This window comes from Equus przewalskii, chromosome 1, assembly GCF_037783145.1.
Source record: "Equus przewalskii isolate Varuska chromosome 1, EquPr2, whole genome shotgun sequence".
Lineage (NCBI taxonomy): Eukaryota > Metazoa > Chordata > Mammalia > Perissodactyla > Equidae > Equus > Equus przewalskii.
In genome coordinates this window covers 7,599,970-7,616,867 of record NC_091831.1, presented here as the reverse complement: position 1 = coordinate 7,616,867, position 16,898 = coordinate 7,599,970, and the positions used below count along the sequence as shown (strand labels likewise).

Here is a 16,898-nt window from a genome sequence, read left to right as displayed (position 1 = left end):
GTCTCATCTATAGTAAATAAGAGACAAAGCATTTATAGGATTGTGCTGGGTGGTGGAGAGGATTGGGGTTTAGCAGGAGTGTGTTGCTCACATTGTGTCCCAGCCCAGAGCTTTATCACTTGGGTGTGGGTGGGACAAAGCCCAGGTCACCTTGATATCAGAGGTATCTATGTACCTGTGAGAGCTTGTCGTGGAGCAGAGCCCCAGAGTGGCAGGCGACCTCATCCACAGCAGCTGCAAAGGAAGGAGAGGAACATGACGAATATCACAGGGTTTTTCTGACTCCTTGGGGGGGTGGGTAGAATTAGAGAAATCTGTTTTGAGACTGTCATTGTGGCTGTTTTCTCCGCAGGCTATGTGGCTTGGGAGACGTGGAGAACTGAAGCTGCTGTGGCACCTCAGGACTTGGACATTTGACAGACAGGCGCTGGCAAAGAGACTGCTGGCTTTGGGAGTCATTTTGTAAGTAGGCTCCTGTTTGGGGAAGTATTCGTGGAAGGTCTCAACATTCAGCTTCCCGTGGAGAACGGGTGACTTAGGTTTCAGAGCCCTGGACCAGTCCAAGACCCCACACATTCCCAGACGCCTATGAATGAGGTCGCCAGGCGATCTGAAGGGGTAGAAAGACTTCTGGGAAGAAATCAACCAGAAACTGGATTTGTTCCTGTTAATGAAATTTAAAAATCCATGCCAGACCTAAATACAAATCATGGACTAGAACTATGTTCTGGAATGGCATAAAAAGAGGAAAGGTTTTGGACAAAAGTATGGTACTTTCATCCTGGAAACAGAATCTCGTCTTGGAAGCTTAGAGTTCCAAACTTTAAACATTCAAGTTACAAATTTATCACAATATTTCCAGTATTGACTGATTATGCAAATAAAGTGGTGAATTTATCGTTTCATTTCTGAAAGAAAATATTTTACATCATTTATACACCTTGTGTAAGGTCAATTTTTTCTTTTCTACATTTTTAGGAGAAGACATTTCTGCTGAAAATAAAATTCATGAGGAGAACTTCATAAGTGCCCCAAGGAGACTAGCCTGTGGGCTGCAAATTTAAAATAGCATGCCTGACAATGTTATTTCAGGTTTGTATATATCATGTTCTTAACACTGTATTTCCTAAAATTGGTGATCTTCAAACAGGAGGAGTGAGACAGAAAAACTGGAGGGCCTTGTTGGAATTTCCAGGTTAAACTCCACAGTGTGGTAAAGAAAGACTATTCTCAGATTTATTATTTTTAAAATACAAATTACAGAAGTTAATGCTTGACGAAATCTTTTTGGCTAGTGGAGGATATGCAAAAGTTAATTGAAGTAAGTTAATTAAAATAAGAAATAAAGATTGAGAAACTGTCTTAATATTAAGCTAGTCTGAAGAATTTATCTACTAAGAAGGAACTTAGGCAGAGAAAATAGTCATGCGAAAGCACAAAATGTGGTATAGTCTGCTGAAAATTTCCTCATACCTGAATTAAAAATTAATCAACATTGCATTAGAAAACTTCAGCCATAGGCAATGAATGATAGACTGTAGATTTACAAAAATAAGGGACTAAGATAATGAAATTCACCTTTTCATCCTTATTTGTAGACCAAAATAAACTTAGATTTAAATTTGAAAGCAGACAAGTATTCAGATCCTTAATACTGTGATTTTATTCTGAATAATTGCCTTTTATTTTCAATGCCTATTGTGTCTTTACTGTACCTCATGTCACAATTTAATCTCTCTTTAAACTTAATTTAATGCCCAATTTAATCTCAATATGACAGCTAATAATTAAGAGAACTCGTGTTGTGTAGCTTAATGTTTGGTTGTGTTGGTCATGTATATGTGTCGTGTACGATATTGTTTCATACCGTGCAATTTAATGAACAGCATCACTTGATATGTTTATTTCTGAAGAACAAAAAACCAAGTCACCATCTTTTGAGAGTCAAAACATAGGTTTTCATGGTGATGTTGTGAACAGCAAAAGATTTTATATGCTACAGAGGCCTACTTTTAGTATTTGTATGTTACACGCACAAATGTACAAACCTATAGATTATGTGTATTTTATACATGTACAAATCTGATACATGTACATGTGTATCAGACATGTACAAATCTGAACATTATAAATTACAAATCTGAAATAATCGTTTTGTAACGGTAGTTATAACTTGGATTAATAATTTGTATTAGTGGTTTTCAACCTTCTTCCTGTTTTTGTTTTCAGTGAAATATTTCAGAGTAATTCTTACTTGGAAGCCCAATTTGCACAACCGACAAAGGTGGCTGCGCTCTGATCAAAGTGCTTTTGGGGGCCTGGAGGCAGCCTTTTAGGTTCACTCTCGATGGCCCTCAAGCCCTTTCATGGAGCCTCTAGAATTTCTGGAACAGTTTGAAAACCATTGTCATATATAATGCCCTATATTTGTAGTGGGTTTTTAATATATTATAGCATTTCATTCTCACAATGTTGTTCAATGCCATTTCATTTTGCAGATGATAAAATGGAGACTCATATCGATTCATTTCTCCCACTGCCACATAACTATTTGAATGCTTAGACCTAGGACTTGAACTCAGACCATCGGACTCCAGTGTTTTTCCCATTATTTCATACTGTTCATGGCAGTAGAAAACATGCTCAGAGTCTCATTCCAAGTAGGATGAAATGGAGTTTAAGTCAGTCACGAGTGGTTCCTAGCCTTGTCCTTCCTCAGCAGATGTGACTGGTGATAGCCATACTCCTGTGGCTTACCCAGGATGCCGATCGCGGAGGCCGTGAGGTGTATGTAATCCCGGCCTGTAGGACTGGCCCTTCCTCTCCCACTTGAGAAAGCTTATTGTAGCACAGGCCATGAGGGTAAAGTTATTTTCTGAATCTATTTTAATTTATGAACAAGGTGAACAGTTCACAAATTTCAGTACTTTCATTATTAATGGAAACAATTACTTTTCATGATCCTAGTTAAGAGACAGTACATCTAAAGAAGTAGAATTAGTGATCAGCATCTTGAGAAATATTATTAGAGTATTAGAATCAAAAGTTACTTTGGTGGGAGAAGAGACTCAATAGGGGCCAATGAATAAAGGAAATTAAGAAACAAAAATAAACTGCCTGGGGATGAGATGGGACATGCGCAGTAGAACTGGAATTAATGTAGCAGTCGGAGTTGTGACATTCAACAGCAGTCAGTGATGAAGACTCAGTTTTGCATGTGGCAAATACATTCAGTATTGGTCAGATGTTCACTAAATGAGCTTTCCCAGTTCTCCATTCCTTTTCTTCTGCGGATCTAAAAGGATCCTGTGGTGGAATAAGGAACCACAACTATCAGGGAAATGCAAATCAAAACCACAGTGAGATTTCACTTCACACCTATTAGAATGGCTAATACCAAAAAGACAAGAGATAACAAGTGTTGATGAGAATGTGGATAAAAGGGAGGAACTCTTGTGCACTGTTGGTGGGAATGTAAATTGGTACAGCCGTTGTGGAAAACAGTATGGAGGTTCCTCAAAAAGTTTAAAATAGAATTGTCATATGACCCAGCAATTCTACTTCTGGGTATTTATTTGAAGGAAAGGAAAACACTAACTCAAGAAGATGCATGCACCTCCAAGTTCATTGCAGCATTATTTACAATAGCTGAGACATGGAAGCAATGTAAGTGTCCGTCAGTGGATGAATGGATAAAGAAAATGTGGTCTGTATCCACAATGGCATATTATTCAGCGATAAAAAGAAGGAAGTCTTGCCGTTTGTGACAACATGGATGAAGCTTGAGGGCATTATGCTAAGTGAAATAAGTCAGACAGAGAAAGGTAAATACCCGATGATCTCACTTATATGTGGAATTAAAAACGATAGCAACAAAAAACTGAACTCCTAGATACAGCGAACAGATTGGCGGTTGCCAGAGGTGGAGGGTTGGGGGTGGGTAAAATGGGTGAAGGTGGTCAAAAGGTACAAACTTCTAGTTATAAGATAAGTCCTGGGGATGTAATGTACAACATGGTGACTATAGTTAACAATACTGCATTGTATATTTTAAAGTTGCTAAGAGAGTAGATCTTAAAACTTCTCATCACAGGAAGAAAAAATTGTAACAATGTATGGTAATGGATGTTAGCTAGACTGATTGTGGTGGTCATTTCACAATATATATAAATACTGAGAGCCAGCCCTGATGGCCTAATGGTTAAAGTTTCGTGCTCTGACTTCTTCGGCAGCCCAGGTTCACTTCCTGGTCTTGGAACCACACCGCCTATCTGTCAGTTGCCATGCTGTGGGGGTGGTTCACATGGGAAAGCTAGAAGGACTTACAACTAGGATATATAACCATGTGCTGTGGCTTTGGGGAGGAAAAAAAAAGAGGAAGATTGGCAACAGATGTTAGCTCAGGGCAAATCTTTCCCTGCAAAAAGCATATATATATATATATAGAATCATTCTGTTGTATAGCTGAAACTAATGTAATGTTATATGATGAATTATATCTCAATGGCAACAAAACAATGAGTCACAACTTAAGATGTCTGAGAAAAAAACAGAGAATGATGTGAGTCTGGGGAAGAGAAAGCTGAGGTTTTAATTCAACCGTTTTGAGGACAGAAACATAATAAGTATGGAACTATCTTGTCTCAGTCTCTTCAAGGGCAGGCTAAGACATGTATAGGAGATGCACAAGAGAATTTTGCCACCGTGCGGGTGGCAGACAAACTAAGATGGGAGAACAAGTGAGGCCAAGAAGCTCATTAAATGCAGGAAAGTTTCTCACTTGAAGTTCGTTCTGGAAGGCAAAGGTGTGGAGCAATGATCCTCTCTGGATCTCTTATATGTGGTTTTATTACTCCTGTGGCCAAGAGAACACGGGTGAATTTTTAGCAGAGGAGTCGTAGACATGCGGCAGCAGTAGTGTCTCATGAAATGTTGATAAACGCTATGGGAACATTGGTTCTGTGTTCAAATCATGTTGGGAAGTACTCAGTGTACAAAAGGCATACAGCTGTCTTCAGGACAAGACTTCTCAGAGCCCTCGATTTGTTCATGTACGTTGTACAGCTCTGAGCACAAGAGAACCAGCAGCGTTTTACAAACTTACTTCAATAAAGAACTATTTCCCCTACCTTTTCATACCTCACAGAACACTAGGGTTCTGGGGAACACAGTTTGGGAAATGCCGATGCACAGCAATGTTCTTAAGCAAGGATGCATAATCAGAAAATTGGCAGATACCTCCTAATTAATAAGAAAACTCAGTATATCTGAGAGCAGACTTGGTAATGTCACACTAGTCCTTCCCTACCCTCCAGATACAGGACCAGGGTTCTGTGGGACACCCTTGGTCCTTTGGGTTGTGCTGTTCTAGCCACCATGACCTGTAAATTCCCGTTTTCCTTCCTTTGCTTAATTGCCTTTCCTCACATAGACTGTCCTGCCCTGAGCACCTGTTAGACACAAGCAGAGCACAGAGCTGGTGACAAGGAGGAAGGAGGAACTGTGGGATCCTGCCCTCAACAAGCTTTCAGATCAGCGTGCAGCCTCTGACCTGAAGCCTTGCCCATGTTGCGCTGCTCTGCCTCTTCTGAACCTGGAGGTCTTATGTTTACGTCTCTCATAACTCTCACCCTATTTTGCTTTGTAAGTAGTTACTTTAAATTTAATGCTTATTGAGCGTATACCCCATGCCCCTGTGCTAAGTGCTACAGAGGGCAAGGAAAGGAGTCTTGCCTTCAGAGCAGTTAGCATCAGGGTAAAAAGTAATACGTTAGAAAGATAGTCTTTGATTTTTTTCTCTTTTGACAAATAACTGACAAATAACATTGTATGTATTTAATGTGTACAACATGATGATACCTATACGTTTTGAAATGATCACCACAATCAATTAATTAACGCATGCATCATATCACAGTTAACCTTTAAAAAAAAAAAGGAACACCACGAATTTGCACGTTATCCTTTCACAGGGGCCATACTAATCTCCGTATCGTTCCAATTTGAGTATGTGTGCTGCAGAAGCGAACGCTAGTCATTGATTGTTAACACAAGTCTTAAATCCCCTGACTCAATGAGAAAATAAAAATTTTCTCTTCGTTTTAGACTAGCAAGGATGCAGATACACCCTCCGATGCTGTATTTTCCTTTGCCACACCCTTCCCAGTCTCCAGTCCCATAGAGGAAATGAAAGGCTCTTTCTTAATTTAGCTTCAAATCCACATTTCTTTGTACATAGAAATGTGACCATGTCTAAGCTGCCTTGAACCTATTTTTAAATTAAGTGATTTGAAGGCAAGGTAAGAAATTTAATATTAAGGTCCAATATTCTTTTTTTATTTACAATCTTTTGGGCTTACCCTTTATTTCTTGTTTTCTTTTTGCATATTTATTCTTTCCACTTACAGTTAAATAACACAAAATGAAATGAAAGTGGAAATATTAAAAAGAAAGTAATTATCAGTATTACCCCATAGAATTTTGCTTTATGAAAATATTTTTAAAGCTATTCCTCATGTTGAAGTTTTAGCATTCATTAATATATGTATTTTGTGCAAAATCAGCAAACTCTACATTGCCGATTTGGCTGTTATACACACAAATTAATGAATGTACTTTAATGAATTTGATTAATATACAGCAGTTTAAGATCCACTCTGTATTATTAGCACAGAAATGTTCCTCATTGAATGCTGCTGAATCAGAACGCTGTGTTTGCCTGGGAAGGCTGTCACACACACGCAAACACACACACACTCTTCACAAATAATGTAAACTAGGATTTTCATAATTACCATAATTCACTCATTAAGATATTAGCAAACTGTTGCAACCGTGAAAGCTTCTCTATGCACGGAATTTTCCATCTTTTGCCTGCGCCCGAGATACACAGGCAGTGTCAGTGCCCTAGAGTGTTAAATGGAAACCCTACTTCTGCATTTTATTAGCAAATTTTGCAAACTACAAACAGCTTGAGTGTTGTATAAATTTATAGTTGTACTTGCACATTTGTGATGGTGGCTTTCAGTTTGCAAGTTTTATCTAAGAGCTTTTACTTGGAACTGCACAGAGCAATTCCAAAACCTCAAAACTAAAGGGAAATAAAATTGAAGTGCCTTTACAATTGAGTGATTTATACATTAAAGTATTTATTTTAAAACAAGATTAAAAATACTGCACTCCTAGAAACATTCTCTCCTGGTAGAAGCCACTCAGATGGAAAATTTCATCTATTTCAAACTGATTTTTTGCCTGAATGACTCTCCCATATTTTCCTAAAACCTAGTCATGTCAAATGATTTATGCTACTTTAACAATACTGTGCGAGTAGCCAGCAAGATTCAAGTGTTGAAGTCGTAGAAGGCAGTTGGCCAATTAGGTGCTTGACTATATTTTGATTTTTTATGCTTACACGTACTTATTCTTTCTTTACCTTCTCATCTCCTTCTCAGCAGTTCTTTCTTCTAAATGAGAATTTCTGCATATTTCTGTCCCAGGAATATTTACCCAAATTTGAGCTGTAGAATGCATTGTAGGTCAAAATCTCGAATAAGGGTAAGGTGGGAAAACCCATTTTCCCGTAGTTTAAAAGCAAATAGAGGGAGCTCAGGTATGGCATATAAAAGGCGCCATGTATTTTTAGTGTCCTTCCCATGGTACCTCCCCCCCTTCACAGTGCAGTTGCCATCTGCGCTGTCACAATGCCCCCAGTGATAGGGGTGCTCCGCATCTTATTAAAGATGACTGGTCTAAATGGGGCTACCTGGTTGCAATACACAAAATCATTTTTCAGTTAGATAATTGATGCTTTCTCTTCAGATTTTTCTCAATTGAAAAAGTATTTTTTGCTTCAACTATTGTCATTGACTCACCATCCTCTGTAGCAACGTTTGAAAAATTGATTTTAAAGAAAACAGACAGCATGTAAAAATTTCTCACAGAAACAATTCCTAGGCAGAAAAGTTAATGGGAGTCTATTATTCTCTGAATGGGTTCATGTCATGATCTTAAAATAAAAAGGTAAAGAATGTGGTATAAGTCTCAATTTGTGATCTCAAGTGGTATGTGAGAAAGCTACAAAAGTATATCCAAAATTTGGAATTTTCTTGGGTTATAGGGGAAAAGACGATAAAGATAGCAATGGCTGGTGAGTTTTCTCTAGGGCTAAACTCTCAGCTATTTTGGTTTCACTCAACAAATCAAAGAAGCCATCATTATTTTCTAAATAGCAGGACCAAAACAAAACAAAACAAAACAAAAATCAACAACCTTCTGGACTAGGTTCTTACCTTGATCCACTCACACTCATGAAGAATTTCTTGAGGGAAGCAACATGGAGCTTCCTGTGACAGCACTGGGCAATCCACAGAGAAAGAGGGGCTTGGCCAGCTCATCCCTCTCTAAACGACTATGTAACTCATTTTCTGGTGACAGAAATGGAAAAAGCATAAGTCTCAAGCTTCTTCCAATGCCCCGTTTGGAATAAAGAGGTCATCAAGAAAACGGATTCTTTCTTGCTACCCTGACACATGCCATCCAGGGATTAGAAAGAGATAATTTGTCCATATCGTTAACCAAATGCTACAGTGGGCCCTATCTATTATCTAAAGACTATTTTTAGTTTTCCTAAATCCAAGATACTTGTCTAATTAAAATGAAAAATGAAATTATGGTGCTCCCTAGAAACTCATTTTGTCTCTTTCCAGCTGTCCAGGGACGTACTTTTAATTTTATAAAGTCACTTGTTTGTTTATAATTTAAACTAAAGTGTAGGACTGCATGATTTCTTTACCTGTAGATAGCAGCTCATTTGTAATGACAGAGGAGAAAGATAACTGAGTACTACTAAATCTGGTGAAGGAAGCAGAACTGTCAGCATTCTACCCTCCATTTCAGGTAATGCATGTTGTGCGCATGTCCGTCAGGGTTCTTTTGTAATTATAATAAAAGGCATTTTTGCTCTTTTAGGCAGAAAGGGATGTTGTGCAGGGAATTCGGGGCTTAAACATTCACTAGAAGGCTTAAAAGAGCAGGTTCTCCACTGACATCCAGGAATGACTCCCAGGACAACTTGGCAGAACCTGGCTTCCAGGGGCACTGAATCAGGAAGCTGCAGCAGTAACTGCCATCCCCAGGATCATTGCAGATCCCCGATTTTAGCTGCTTCCCAGGCATCAGGAGGCTACTGCTACAGTTGTTGGCTCCAAGAGGTCGCCATCTAGGCTGCAATCTGCTGATGAGAAATTGCAGCCAGAACTCTTGACTTCAGTGCCATGCTGCGCTTGCTAAACCCACAAGAGGAAAATGGATGTCTCCTGCACCACTGCCTCTCCCTCCATGGAACTCGGCTCCACATTCAGGTCTCAGGAGAGTGCATGAGATTGACCAAACCTAAATCACACTGGCTTCTTTAGCTGCAAGAGATTCTAGGAAATGTAGGGGTTTGGTTTTTTTGTTTTTTTTCTAGTCTTTTCAATGAGGAAAGCATGCTGGTAAGAGATCAGAACAGAGTTGAGATAGTTTATGAAACCTACTCCAATACCCACAGACTCATTTTCTGCTACTGGTTAGCCATGCATAAAATCCTTCGTAATTTTTTTTAATTAGTGTTATTCCTTCTTTTATCTTTTTTAGGATCTCACACATAGTTATTTTAAAGTCATTTTGAGATTGCTGTATCACTTCCCTTTTGTCAGGAGTAAACAGGTCTCCTGATGTAAGCAGAATAATGCCTCCCTGCAAAGATGTTTACATCCTAATCCTTGAAACCTATGAAAATGTTAAGTTACATGGAAAAGGGAAATTAAGGGTGCAGATAGAATTAAGGTTGTTAATCAGCTGACTGTAAGACAGTGAGAGTTTCCTGGATTATCCAGGTGGGCCTGATATAATCACAAGGGTCCTTAAATGTAGAAGAGGGAGGTGGAAGAGGAGTTGAGAGTGATGCAGTGGGAGATGGTTTGATCACTGTTGCTGCCTTTAAAGATGGAGGAAGGAGCTGTGAGCCAAGGAATGTAGGCAGCCTCTAGAAGCTGGGAAAGGGCAAGGTAGTGGATTGTCTCGTAGAGCCTGCAGAAAGGAATCGGTCCTGCCGGCACCTAAATTTTAGCCCACTGAGAGCCAGTGCTGACTTCTGAACTACAAAACTGTGACATCATAAGTTTGTGTTGTTTTAAGCCACTAAATTTGTGGTAATTTGTTATAGCAGCAATGAGAAACTAATACATCTGATATTTGAGATTGTGGACTGCTTTTCTGAGTGTTGCTTTTTTCTCAGGAGCTTTGACGTTTTAGCTTGCAGGTTCATCTTGAGTGGTGTTTCCCACCTCTTGCTATGCTTTCCCCACCCTGTGACCTCTTTGTGGATGCCAGGAAACTCCCTGGGACCCCAGGTCTTAACCTGGTGGTTCAGCATCCAGTCCCACAGTAATATGGGTGCTGTCCCAGGGCCAGCCATGGGCCCACTGGGCAGCTTGGTCCAAGTGCTGCCAGTGCTGCTCTTTCTGCTTCCTTCCACCACTGCCACAGTCAGGCAGAGGCAATTAGAGCTCTTTCTGGCTCCTTTCACACATCGGAAAGCCCAACCCAGCCCTTACTTGTATGCAGAAAGCCCAACTCTGGTCCTGGGCTGTACATAGGATGCTCCTGTCCAGGTGACCCCACGGGAACCAAATCTTCACCACCCTTCTTGCTCTAGTCCTCAAAGCCCTGTTGACTTCTGGCTCTTGACACACTTTCTGGTTCTGTCTCTGGTACATTGGGATGTTTAGCTTATTTTTTAGTGTAGCAGTACTTTTAAATTTATACTATATAATTTAATTGGTAAAATACATATGAAATACTGGCTGCATATTTTGTCATTGCTGTATTTGGAGCAGAGAGGAGGAATTCCAGGCACCACCTTGATCACAAGACCACTGTAGGATGTATGATGAACATTTAACATTTCACAGAACACTGTGTTCCAGGTTTTCACCATGTTTTAGTTAAAGAGAAAATATAGTGAGTGGTTGGATATTTCTGTTTCCATCAGTGATTTGCTTTCTACATTCCCAGGGATGTCACTTTCTCCAGCAAATAATACCCTTTTGGCAAAGGCTTGGCTGGTTGAAAATTAAAGAGAAAGTTTCATTGTATTGCACCTTAAGGTAGTTGTTCCAGAAATTCATTTGAAAACTTGCTATTTCAGGAAGCTGGCTCAGCTCCTCCACTTTTTCTGCAGTCCATCAATTCCATAAATTGGCTAGGCGTTACTCGAGAGTGATTGTTAGGGTCAGGAGGGGGGAGGAACAGAACACCAGGTGTTACATTAAAAAAGGTGGCGTAAGTCCCTGGTTTCGTCATGTACTTTAAGAGTGTGGGGAATAGCTGTTCACAGTTAACACCAGAAGTGCTCATTAAACTGATTTTCTGTTGGGAATGATTCCCCCAAAATGTCTCAGGCTATCAAGTAGCTAAAATTCTATCAGGATTATGATACCCACTGAGTTACAAGTTCTAAGAAATGATACTTGAAATAAAGGCTTTGCAGGCAAATTAAAATAGTAATAATTTCAGTTAATGTAATGATATCGTTTTTTTAAATCCCTTAATATCATTCAGCTAAAATTACATATTTGGAAAAAAATGAGCTACTAAAGAAGATTTCCTAATTGTATGTAATATGCCTGCAGGCATATTGCGGATGTAATTCAGATGCCTGGACACAGAGGAAGATGGCTCTGATGATGATAGTGTGCAATAGAACTACATTTTAGTCACAAACAGTCATAATGTAAAATTATTTCCCAGGAAAAAGGAGCTGGGAGTGTGTTACAGCTTCCACGGGAAGCTCTGTGCTCCCAGATACCCTCTGGAGAGCACATTTCTACGTGTGCAGGCTTCTCTGTCAGCCCCCAAATCTTGCAGATCAAATTTTGACATCTCACATCTCAGTATTTTGCAAGTGATAGCGCTGATTTGCCTGAAATTCAGTTGGGTCTCTGGCTTTCTTTGGTGAGTGCATGCCAATGTGGTTTTCCCTCAACTCATTCATTTCATCTCACCCCCGTCTCATCCACAGGCGAGCAAAGCCACAAAGCCGTTTCTTGGGGTGAAGGGGGAATTACTTTAACTACGCGTGAATCCTTTTAACTATTTACAAGTAGGAAGGGCTCTTTTAAGAAATGTTTTTGAAATTTTACATTGTTGACCTACAACTTCTCTATCAATGTATTAATTAAAGCATTTATGTTTACTACAGTTCAACAGCCACAGAATCTCGCACAGAATTTCATATGTGACCTTGACAAATGACTGAAAATCAAAATTTTAGGACACTGTATTTTGTGGTCTAACTCAGGTGAGTAAATTTGGAACATTTTACTGCTCAGGCAGGGTTCACAGACCAGACTGGCAAAGGCTCCTGTAAAAGTACTTCTCGTGGTGTTTCCCTCTCCCCTACCCAAATTCCGTGGTTTCTTTTCTCGCCCTTACTGGCTCAGGGGTCAGATACCATCACCTCTGACATGTTGATTTTAGTCTTCCTGAGATAAAGGCTCAAAACCCGTCTGGGTCACACTGTTGTCAGCTCTGCTTTCTCACCAGCCCCGGAGCTCATGTTGGTGCCTTCTCCTTCAACCAGGTTGATTTCCCTTCCACGCTCTCATGTTGCCCTTATTCTGGGCTCAATGCAGTCGTTTGGAGTGGCTGGGACAATGGATTTCTCTATTATTCCCGGTTGGCGTCTGGGGTAGCCATAGCCTCCAAACAGGCTTCTTGGCTGGTGAGTCTGGGCTCACTGCCCAGTCTCCTTACTAGGCCTGCCATCTATTTACGCCTGTCTCCCCAAACCCTCAGGGCCGGCTTCATGATCACTTTTCCATTGGGTCTCCGCACTACCAAAGCACAGCTGTGGTCCTTAGCCAGGGTTGTCACTGGCTTGGGCTTAATACATCCAAGGGAGAGCCTGGAGATAGGAGAGCAAAGAGGAATAAACAATTGTTTCTCTGGCCCCCGTCAAAAATCCCTCCAACTATTTCCAGACACTTGCAGAGGGACTCAATATGCAGGATTAGCTCAGGGCTCAAGAGTTTCCAGAAGACAAAGGAAGATGAAGATCCATTCCTACCTTCAGGGAAGGCTTTGTGAGAAGGCCACCTCGCTGCAAAGGCTGGGTGAGGTGCCTTCGGAACAGAAAAGGACTCTGCTTTTGTTTGTTTCCTGGAAGAGTCCACTGAATAATGGGACCATCCTAGCTAAGAGGAGGATATAGCTGACACCTGGAGGCATAACCTACATCAGATACTGCATGAAGATCAAGCTGTAGTTTTTCCGATGACAATGTAATACTTAGACCAAGGCCAAGATCTAGGCTAAGCTGGGGATGGTACAGACTATCCTCTGCTCTCTTAGCATTTCGTGATACCAGAGGGTTGTCTTCCTGTCCTTGCCCTCAATGTGAAATAAAGGTGGAGGTATGATCCTTTCTCCCTTCACAAGAGAAGGAATCTATGTAGATATCTATTTCATCAGGTTAACTTCTTGTTTGTCATGCTATATTTGTGCAGCCTTCCATTCCCAAAGGGAAAGGAAAGGGAGAGGCAATTAGTGTCATGGAAGGACCCTTGGACTAGGACTGTGTGCATCTAGGGTTTGATCTGTCACTCACGAGCCAGTGCTCCTTAGTTCTCAACTTATTCCTCTGCAAAGAGAGTTGACAATAAAAAAGCTCTGCTGACTTCCTGGTTTTGTCACGAAGGGCAGATCAGAAAACGGATGTGCAGGCTCTCAGAAAAGAAGCCTACAAACCTGTTTAAGAAATAACTAGTGAAGAACAAGCTATGTGCCAGGCACTGTGCTAGGCCCTGGAGATTCAAAATGGAGACGCCACTGACCCTGCCTCATGGAGACCAGTGCTTTCAGCCATTAAGAGATAAAGTCACAGCCCCCAAAGATATGACTTATTATTATTATTACCTCTTTTAGTGACTTCAATTCAGCATCCATTCTCGTGCACGGTTGCTTATTCTCAAGCAATGATCCATATGTTTCTCTTCCTCCACCTTTGCCTCATTTTTCCCTTATATCTTCTTCTTCTTGCAAAACTGAAGTGGTGCTTGGGGGACACAAGGGACAGTCTGTACTGGGAAATATATCAGGCTTGATGCAGAAAAGAGAAAAGAGAGACCGCCGCCCTCCCCCCACCATCTCTCGCTCTTTAACGTTCGCGGGTACAGTTCTCATACATGGTGGTCGAGGACTGTTTCTGTTTGAAGGAAGTGCTCAGACAGGGATGAGAGCTGGCCTGCCCAGGGCACGTATCAGGAAGATCACGGTTTGAGACCATAGAGGAGCACTTCATTATAAGTAAAAGGCAGCTTCCACATTCTAGAAAATACATTGGGAACGCTCTCTAAGGTCTCCAGACCTCTAACATTCCCAAATTCATTGTGTAATTTATTATTTATTATTTGGATACCCTCCACTGAATGGTGAGCAAAAGAGGCATTTTTTTAATTCTTTTTTCTTAATGTCAATACAGAAGAAATTCTTAGGCATTCTAACCTATTTGGTCTCCCACAATGCCTTTTAACTTGAAAGAAAATGAAGAATTATTATAGAAATGCACCCAAAAGTTTTAATGCAAAATGAGCAGAGCTGTTTTGTTTCTGCTAGTGGTGCAATATTTTCTCACGGTTATGTTCTTGAAACATGAATCTGTGGTAGTTTAAGAGCTGAATACATAATTTAATACTGCCCAAGGCCAGCATTAGCTAAAGCAGATGTTTGTGAAAGATGCATGTCGTTATTGGCGGGTTGAGCTGCCCTAATTCGGTCCATTTCACTCTGCCTCACTTTCAGGATTTACCATATCCCACTCTTCTGCAATGATGGAGATTGATAATGCCCCCCTTAAAGGTACACCAGGAGGGCCCATTACACACGTGACAGTAACTGCCCAAAATGCAGAAGGTGGTCATCTTTGAGGGCTATTTTACATATCCAACTGTGGACATGTCATTGAATCCCTGAATCTCACAAAGGGGAGACCCTCAGAAGGTTCCTGGTGCTCCCTGAGGCCTGGATCTTCTACAGTATCCCAGCCAAATGGTTAAACACCTGCAGTGATGGGAACCTTCAGAGCTGCACATTTCCTCTGTGACAACATAATACTCACAAGGAAGCAGTTTGAGGCTGGTGCTGGTTACTTTAACTTCTCTGTGTTTGTTTTCTCATGACAGTTATCTCGTAGGGTTGTTTTGAGGATCCAATGAGATAATGGATTTAAAACCCTTAACACACTGTTGGGCATATTGCAGGGGCTAACTAAGTGGAAGCCATTATTATAATTTAATTTTTAGTCAATGTCCTTTTCACTGGAATTTCCACCCTTTGATTCTGGTTCTGCTCCCTGGAGCTAGCCAGCCGCACAGAACAAACCTCGTCTCTCTCCCTCCTGCCTGTCCCCCAGATATTTGAAAACATCCATCATTTTCACCTCTTTTCCCTCCATCCTTTGGACTCCTTGTTACAATCACCCCAATGACTCTCATGTCTCCAGATGTTCAGTGTTCTCGCTCATCCCGGGGCTTTTGCACACACTGTTCTCTCAGCCTGGGCCTCTTCCTCCAGCACGCCCATTCCCTCTTTGGCCTGATCAAATCCAGCTCACCCTTCAAGTCTCAACTAAGATGTCCCTTCTGTCTGCCAGGCTTGCCTGATCCCTCAAGACTGGGTGAGATGCTCCTCTTTGTGCTCACGCACCCTGTAACTCTCCTAGCTCAGTGTTGTCACTGCTTGTTTATTCTCCATCAGGCTATAACTCCACAGGGGCAGAAACTGTGTCAGTATTGTCTGATGTTAAAACCACAGAGCCTGCCACAGTGCCTCATGTACATAGGTGCTCAGCAAACACTCATTGAATTCAAAAAACAAGGAAGACTGATGTTGATTGGTCCTGACCATTAACAAGAGCATGTCTCTATGGACCATAGTGGAATTTCCATTGGATATGTTTGAATTAATGGCGTCAGGTGGTTAGTAGTCAGAAAATAGTATTTGGAGTTCATCAAAATGTGTACTTCTCAGAAATCCCAATAAAATAAACACCGTCATTGACAAAAGTGTCCTTTGTGATTGGCAACCCAGTATTCTTAAAGGATGATTAAGATATTTTCCATAGTGATAATGGCACAGGCAACCCTCTCAAGCAAAACTCAAAAAGAGTTGATTCCCCTCTCCCTTTAGCTGAGGCAAGATACCTCCATTCCCTGTGCTTTTCCTCTCCCTCCAAAAACACAGCAGCTCTCACATCTCTTAAGTACTTGCTCAGTTAAATTCCTGCGTTCCAGACTCTTTCTGGTACTTTTCATTTCTTTTTTTTTTTTCTGCTTTATCTCCCCTAATCCCCCCGGTACATAGTTGTATGTCTTAGTTGCAGGTCCTTCTAGTTGTGGAATATTGGACGCCGTCTCAACGTGGCCTGATGAGTGGTACCATGTCCACGCCCAGGATCCGAACCCTGGGCCGCCGTGGCGGAGCACGGGAACTTAACCACTCGGCCATGGGGCCGGCCCCTCCTTTCTTTTATGAAGAAAAAAAGCCCCTCTCGTACATTTGTGTGTCAACATTATGTGCAGGGCATATACTCTTAAAAAGTTGTGATAAACCGAGTTTTTGAAAATTACATTTAAAGACATCAGTTTTGCAACAGTAATTTCCTACTTTACTCCTTCCACAAATACTTAACTTTTTGGATCGTGGTTTAAAGAAAGATAGGCCAGTAGCCTTATATAAAAGAATTTTTCTGACAACTTGGAAATGTAGTTATTTACAATAAATGGATAGTAAAGATTTTACAATCACAGCCCTCTAAGTAACAAAATATATCAGCTGGAATGATCATGTCAAGAAGAGGG

General features: G+C 40.9%; 1 long non-coding RNA gene and 1 other non-coding gene across 13 annotated transcripts in view; one reads left to right on the top strand and one right to left on the bottom strand.

The window, feature by feature from the left end:
- LOC103551538 (uncharacterized) overlaps positions 1-16,898 on the top strand; it is a 42,075-nt gene that overhangs the window by 823 nt on the left and 24,354 nt on the right. For 7 of the 12 annotated variants that reach the window (XR_011525956.1, XR_011525972.1, XR_011525985.1 and 4 more), the window contains exons 2-6: positions 353-462; positions 979-1,092; positions 5,432-5,643; positions 8,798-8,895; positions 12,242-12,340. This is a non-coding gene — a long non-coding RNA (uncharacterized lncRNA). The remainder of the gene's footprint in view (positions 1-352; positions 463-978; positions 1,093-5,431; positions 5,644-8,797; positions 8,896-12,241; positions 12,341-16,898) is intronic. The other 5 variants (XR_545019.2, XR_011525950.1, XR_011526013.1 and 2 more) reach the window with 1 other exon arrangement.
- LOC139078366 (U6 spliceosomal RNA) lies at positions 5,928-6,031 on the bottom strand. The gene has a single exon (XR_011531295.1). It is a non-coding gene; the product is annotated as a U6 spliceosomal RNA (small nuclear RNA).